Source organism: Podarcis tiliguerta, assembly GCF_965153285.1.
Source record: "Podarcis tiliguerta genome assembly, chromosome: 5".
Lineage (NCBI taxonomy): Eukaryota > Metazoa > Chordata > Lepidosauria > Squamata > Lacertidae > Podarcis > Podarcis tiliguerta.
In genome coordinates, this window is record NC_139538.1 from 88029029 (window position 1) to 88036058 (window position 7030).

The 7030-nt window shown below is 47.7% G+C and overlaps 1 protein-coding gene across 1 annotated transcript in view; it reads right to left on the reverse strand.

Moving 5' to 3' along the window:
• The window catches only part of SORBS1 (sorbin and SH3 domain containing 1), a 192472-nt gene extending 185782 nt beyond the window's left edge, over positions 1 to 6690 (reverse strand). Inside the window, exon 1 of the mRNA XM_083440191.1 lies at positions 6588 to 6690. The gene's annotated coding sequence lies outside the window, so the exon portion shown is untranslated. The remainder of the gene's footprint in view (positions 1 to 6587) is intronic.
• Between the last annotated feature and the right edge of the window lie 340 nt (positions 6691 to 7030).

The following is a 7030-nucleotide window of genomic DNA, read 5'->3' on the forward strand; positions in this document are numbered from 1 at the left end:
AAGGCTGCAAGCTCTTGCAAAGAGGCATATTTACCATAGTAAACCTTATATGGTAAGGAATGGACAGACCTTGTCTAGCTAACCGGCACTCACTAAGGCCTTTCTCGTGTCCTGAGTGATATTATAAGTCTGTGGCCTGGAGGGAGCGTACTTGACAGCAAGCACAGCCAGTCCATTCACTGGTCAGGTGAAGCATTTATCCCAGTAGCAGCCTTGAAGACGGCTCCAGCAACCAGCCTCTTCTTTCTCCAACTTCCACCCTTTTCAGAGGCAGGCTGCCAGTCAGAGCCCGTCTATATATATCCTTAGCATTTTGTGTGGTGCACAGGAGTTTCCTAAATCCAGGGGTGCTCAGTCCACAGGCCCTTGCCTTGCGGGGGGGGGGGGCTTTAACTGATGTCACAGTGTACCCCAGAGCCTCTGGAAATCCCTGCGGTCAGATCAGCGATGCTCTAGCTTCTCCACTTTTTGTTTTTAAATAATTTTTATTAAGTTTCTTTTCTCGTAACAAATAACCAATAACGTTACTAAGCATACATTTTCAAATTTCCTGTTGACTTCCCTCAACTACTATTTCTGGTGTGTTACATACAATGATACATTCTGCTGTTTGTATACTGTAATATGTTGTCACACGGTTATACTTCTGGTTCTCAAGAAATAAAGTCGCAAATGTTTATTTAAATCCAGCCAGCGACACCATTTCTTCTTGTTGTTTCTGCAAATATATTGTACGGCGGACGCTCGGGTTGTGAACGGGATCCGTGCAGGATGCACATCCGCAACCCGCAGTGTTCGCAACCCGCAGCGGCGCTTCTGCGCATGCGTGGGCTGCGATTTGGCCTTCTGCACATGCGCAAAGCGCAATTTAGTGCTTCTACGCATGCACGGCCCTCGAAACCTGGAAGTAACCCGTTCCGGTACTTCCGGGTTTTGACGGGTCCATACCCTGAGAAAACGCAACCTGAAGCGTCTGTAACCCAAGGTGTGACCGTAAAAGGTCCCCATTCTTTTTCAAAGTCACTATTGCCCTTTTCACGCAATCTTCCTTCTCCACTTTCAAGCCCTAAATAGTTTGCCTGGTGATGCAACCAGAGGACCACTCTCCCCTGCCCTTCCTAACATTTCTCAGTACAAAACAGTGCTTCTATTCAGAGCTGTGTGCGTGAGATTGTGACACCGGTGGCAGCGCCTCTGGTGCTGAAAGCTTCATGGAAGTGTTGAAATGCCAGGCAGATGACTGCCCAGCTTTCTCCTAAGCTCCAAACTTTGGGGGGGTGGGGTGGCAGGAACCGCTGCTTTCCCTTCTTTTCTGATCCACCCACCTCTGTAGCCAGCTGCCAACTCAGTGCTCCTTTCTTTCCCTTCCCACGCATCGGAAACAAGGGTCCTCCTCCCTCGCTGGGTGGCACACCTCCGCTCCCAATCCATGCATTCAACGTTGCCCCACGCTGCCAGGAGGCACTGTGCCAAAACAGCAGAGCGCCTCAGCAGCCCAGTGTCAAAAATTGCAACCCCGGTGCACTTCTAGCTGCAAACTGCAAAGGAAGGAATCCCCCCTGAAGTTTCACTTGGCTTTTAAGGGCACAGCAACTCCTTGCCTCCTCCGATCTAAAAAAGACAGCCTATTTATTTACTCATTTACACCTCTCCTCCAAGGAGCCCCTCCCCATGTTATGCACACATCTTTTTTTTTTTAAAGAATATTTATTGGAAATTTGGAAATTACAGAAAAAAGAAAAAAGAAGAACAAAAAACAATAAAAAGTTTAACAAAACATACATTGCAATTACAATAAAAAAAAGCAATACAACAATACAAAAAAAGACAACACATTAGACACACACACATCCAATATTCCATATCTTTACCTTTCATTAACTTGTTTCATCGACCTCCTCACACCTCCCTTTTTTGTATTCTATTTCAATTAACTATTTCGGCAAATTCTTTCCATCTTACTCAATTTTTGTTCTTAACGGTCTAACCTTAAATTTTTCATTTTATCCCATTATCAATCCACTTTTATTTAATTCTTCATTACATTTCTGCTAAAACCATATAGCTTCATTCCAGCATCCTTCTAACATTCATTAATTTTACAATGTTTTTGTAGATAAGCTTTAATTTTTTCCCAATCTTCTTCCACCGACTCTTCTCCCTCCCATGTTATGCACACGTCAACCCTGTGAGATAGGTTAGGCTGAGACTGAGTGACGGGCGCAGAGTAATCTAGTGAGTTTCATGGTTGGGTGGGGATTTGAACTCTCCCAGGTCAAATTCTGACAGTCTAACCTCTGTAACACACGGGGGACCAGAACTGTGGGGCACCATATTTTATTTTTTTGAACAGTGTGAATGTTTATGCCGATTCCCTTTTCATACTCAGCCTGGAATATCTCTCTCTGTCAAGGTAGGTCAGATCCTGTATCTCCCATGAGCTCAAGCCAGCACAGCCATGGGTCAAGGATGATGGGAGATGTAGTCTACATGACCTGGTAGATTGCACCAGGCCATCTGACAAAGAAAAAGTTTTGGAGGATACCAGCCAAGCAGAACTGAAAAAGACTATAACCCAAATTCTGCCCTTGACGTATGGCAATAATATGAAATGATCTAATGCTTTGCTTTCATTAACATTATCTGCAAAAAAATGTAAATATGAAAATATCTGGCCTAATTTACTGGCTTTGCTTTCAACACAGGATTTTCAAATAGTTTCTGTACATGTGTCCCCACGACACAAAGGAAGGGGCTCACATTTTACAGAGCATATTCTGTATTCTGGTTGCTACTGCCTCGCTTTCAAAGAAACACCATTGGCCAAATTTCCATTCTCTTTACGGCTTGGCTTGTACTATGATGGGGTTCATTACAAAACAAACTACATCCCCAACATTAACTGCTAATTGTCAAGGGTCTGCTTTTCTAATAATAGGATGTTTTGGTTTAAGCATGAGAGCAATGTCAAACTTTCTAGTTAAGTGTTAATAATCTGGAGGCAATTCATTTCCTTCTCATTTCTATTGTCCAATTGTCCATCTGTTCTGGGATATCTTATGGTACATATGTCTTTAATTTTGGGTTTCTAGGTAATGTGAAAGTGCTCTATGTTCAAATCCATGCTGGTTCATTATATCCATTTCAGAGCTTGCTGAACGTAGGGACTCGCCAGTAAAAATAAAGGTAAAGGGACCCCTGACCATTAGGTCCAGTCGTGACTGACTCTGGGGTTGCGGCGCTCATCTTGCTTTATTGGCCAAGGGAGCCAGCGTAAAGCTTCCGGGTCATGTGGCCAGCATGACTAAGCCACTTCTGTAATTCTTAATATTTTAGGAGGCTCAGCAAAATTTGCCTGCTCATGGCCTCTTTTTTTAAAGCATTTGTAACTGTGGCATGTGGTGCTGTGGGTTAAACCACAGAGCCTAGGGCTTGCCGATCAGAAGGGCGGCGGTTCAAATCCCCGCAACGGGGTGAGGTCCTGTTGCTCAGTCCCTGCTCCTACCCACCTAGCAGTTTGAAAGCACGCCAGTGCAAGTAGATAAATAGGTACTGCTCCAGCAGGAGGATAAACGGCATTTCCATGCGCTGCTCTGGTTTTGCCAGAAGCAGCTTAGTCATGCTGGCCACATGACCTAGAAGCTGTACGCCGGCTCCCTCGGCCAGTAAAGAAAGATGAGTGCTGCAACCCCAGAGTCGTCCGCGACTGGACGTAATGGTCAGGGGTCCCTTTACCTTTTACAGAAAAGCAGGGAGAGATCTGGATGCTTACTGAATGCATTTAATTGGATTTGACGCTTACCCGATGAAAAGACTTAGGCTATGTACACATTAGCAGCTTAAAGTGCAGGAAGGACATCTTCCCCCTGCTGTGTTTCAAGTTGCATTTGCACACAGTCAGAGGGGGGCTGGGATGTCTTTACGCCAGGGGTAGGCAATCTAGTCCTTGGGTAGGGAAACTAAGGCCCGGGGACTGGATTTGGCCCAATCGCCTTCTCAATCCGGCCCACGGATGGTCCAGGAATCAGCGTGTTTTTACATGAGTAGAATGTGTGCTTTTATTTAAAATGCATCTCTGGGTTATTTGTGGGGCATAGGAATTTGTTCATTTCCCCCACCCCAAATATAGTCTGCCCCCCCCCCACGATCTGACGGATGGTGGACCAGCCCACAGCTGAAAAAGTTTGCTGACCCCTGCTTTACACAATGCACATTACTGCTTGTTTTCCTGAGCCCTGCAAACCCTCCTTTCCATTAAGATTGTCATCTGTGCGCAAGCGCCATCATCTGCGCATGTGCAACGGCTGCCTCAAATGTACACACCTCAGCTTAAAAGTGAAGTGAAACGGGGCTCAAGTTTTCCTTTCAGAATGAAGCTGGTTTGAGGGAAAACACGTCAAACAGCAATATTCCTTTTTTCAAAAACAAACACACCCTTACAAGACGGTGCTGCGTTGTGAATTATGCCACACGCAGGACGATTCAAAAGCCAGCAGTTGGAGCACACTGGTAATGTGTACTCACTCACAACATTTTCCTTTTGATCCAACTGAATAGCAACTAAAGAGCAACTTTCAACGAATTTATTACAGTTGCCACAGATATATTATAAGCCCTTCGAAAGTAAGTCCATAATTGCACAGGCCTGGGAGAAGGGTGTGATGAATATTTGATGAATTATTGTATTTTAATATTTTGCTGGAAGCCGCCCAGAGTGGCTGGGGAAACCCAGCCAGATGGGTGGGGTATAAATAATAAATTATTACCATTATTATTATAATTATCCACCTATTCCACAGAAGGTCTCAGTGCGGGTCACTTACAGCCCAATCCTATACATATCTACTCAAAAAGAAGTCCCATTCATTAAACTGGGCTTACTCCCAGCTGTTTTATGTTTTAAAGCTGCAATCCTATACATAAAGTCTCTGTCACAGCATCCTGATAGGGAGAAAGGACAGGGGTTTCAAATTAAAGGCAAGGATCTCCCCTGAAAATTCAACTCGCCGGTTAACAGAAATGCAACTGAATAGCCCCCAGCGTACACACATTTCCCATGCCTGAAAATGCTTTGTTTGTATAATACATTTGTAGAAGCAAATGCCCTTTCTAAAACGAAGCAGAAGGTTTGCCAATACAAGCGCACACTCTTTGATGGAAACAGGATACCTACAACAGGCCTGAGGTGGCTTTTCTTCATTATACTAATAGCCTAATAAATAAGTAAGTGGGAGCTTTCGTGTTCGCAGCAGCAAGCTATCAAGAACCCCCCCCACACACACACAATCCTCAAGACTGGAAGGGCTGAAGGGCCTAACAGTAAATGTTCCTGGCAGGCCATAGATATAGGTTTCATTCTTTACTCAATGTGAACTCACAAGCATTCAGCTCTTTGTCTCGCTCTGTGCGGGCAAATAAATCTCTAATGTACACTGCTTTTTTAAAGAAGAAGAACGAACGAACACAAAACAGCCAAATAAACCCACAGAGGTATTTTACATTTCTGCATGTAAATCAGAAAAAATTAGCCACGGCAATTCCTGGTCAACACCCAGGAGAAGAGTGAGACACACACAACCAGTTCTCTAAATGTATTATATTGACCACTGGACTAGTCTATTCTTAAGAAATTTGGTCCATTTTTTTTTATTATTATTAAAAATCCTCTTTTTGGCTTGTTCTCTGATTCCCCCAAAAGCCTTGGTCCTCTGCAACCCCTGCAGGCAGGCAGCAATGCATCGCAGCTCCTGCGCAGCTCCCGTTCCTTCCCACAGGGGCTCGCGCAAGTGATCTTCCCCGTTGGATTTTGAGCGGAGGAGGAGGAGGTGAAGGGATGCGGGCAAAACCGTGGTGAATGAACCGCCACGCGCCACCAGCGGCCGCTTCCTGGGATCTCTCCCGGAGAAGATGCTACTTTCACCCGCTCCTAGCAACAGATACAGGACGCGACAACCGCCTTGCTCTCTCTCCTCCCACCCCCCACCCCCCGCAAAACAATGCACGACGGTCTTTAACCTCCAGCACCGCCGGCATCCGAAAGTCAAGGTCGCGCAGTCTATAAAAGGCAACCACCTTAAAGATGGACTCCCGTCATCAGCCCAGTACTTGGGGCGTTGGGGGGGGGGGGGAATCAAGAAAACCCGTTTGCCACGGCGAAGATCCACCGGGTGGGGCTGCCATCACACCCGAATCTCCGCGCCGTGCGAACGGGGAGGGGGGCAATTCGACTTGTTCTTTTGCAAAACACACACATAGAGAGGGAACCAGGTTCTGCAACTCGCTAAAGAGGTCCCTAAATCCGGGCGGGGGAGGCGTTCTAATCAAGGCGTTCCAAGCAACCTCCGCGTTCCAAGCAGCCGTCTCTAACAGCCCAAGAGCCGGGCCTTTAAAGCAGGCAAAAGCGCGCGCCCGCGTGCACGCGCGCCCCCGCAAAGCCTCTCTCGGGATAAGCCGGATTCCCTCTTGGAAGAGTCCGAGGCGGCGACACCACCACCAGCAGCAGCATCCCAGCCCAGTTCACACGTTCACGCAGACACGCAGGTTCTCAATCTCCCCCTGACGCGCGTTCCTTCCCTTTGCCCTCTTACCTCGCTCCTTCCCCGCTGCCGCTTTTGCAGGAGAAGCTCCTTCCGCGCCGCGCGCCGCAGCAATCCGCGCCGCTTCGCCTCGGGCGACAAGAAAAAGCCCTGACTTCACCGCCAGACGCGCGGCGGGCGGCCAATGGGAGGCGGCCCCGCCCACCTCATTAGCATGCCCCGCGGGGGCCGCGTCCGCACGCGCAGCGCGGCCCGAGCTCGCCTCGCCTTTCCCCGCTTCCCGCGCTCGGCAAAGAGCGCGCGCTCCCCCGCAATTAGAGGAGGCGTGCGGGCAGCCCGGCGCCTCCCCCGCCGACACGTGTCTGCTGCGTGGGGATGGAGTAGCAGGAGAGGATATATTAATGGCAATTTATCCCTCCGGGAGCCCACGCGTGGGGGTGGAACAGAGTTCTGAAATCCTACCCTTGGCAGCAAAGCAAAGGCAAACCTAGACA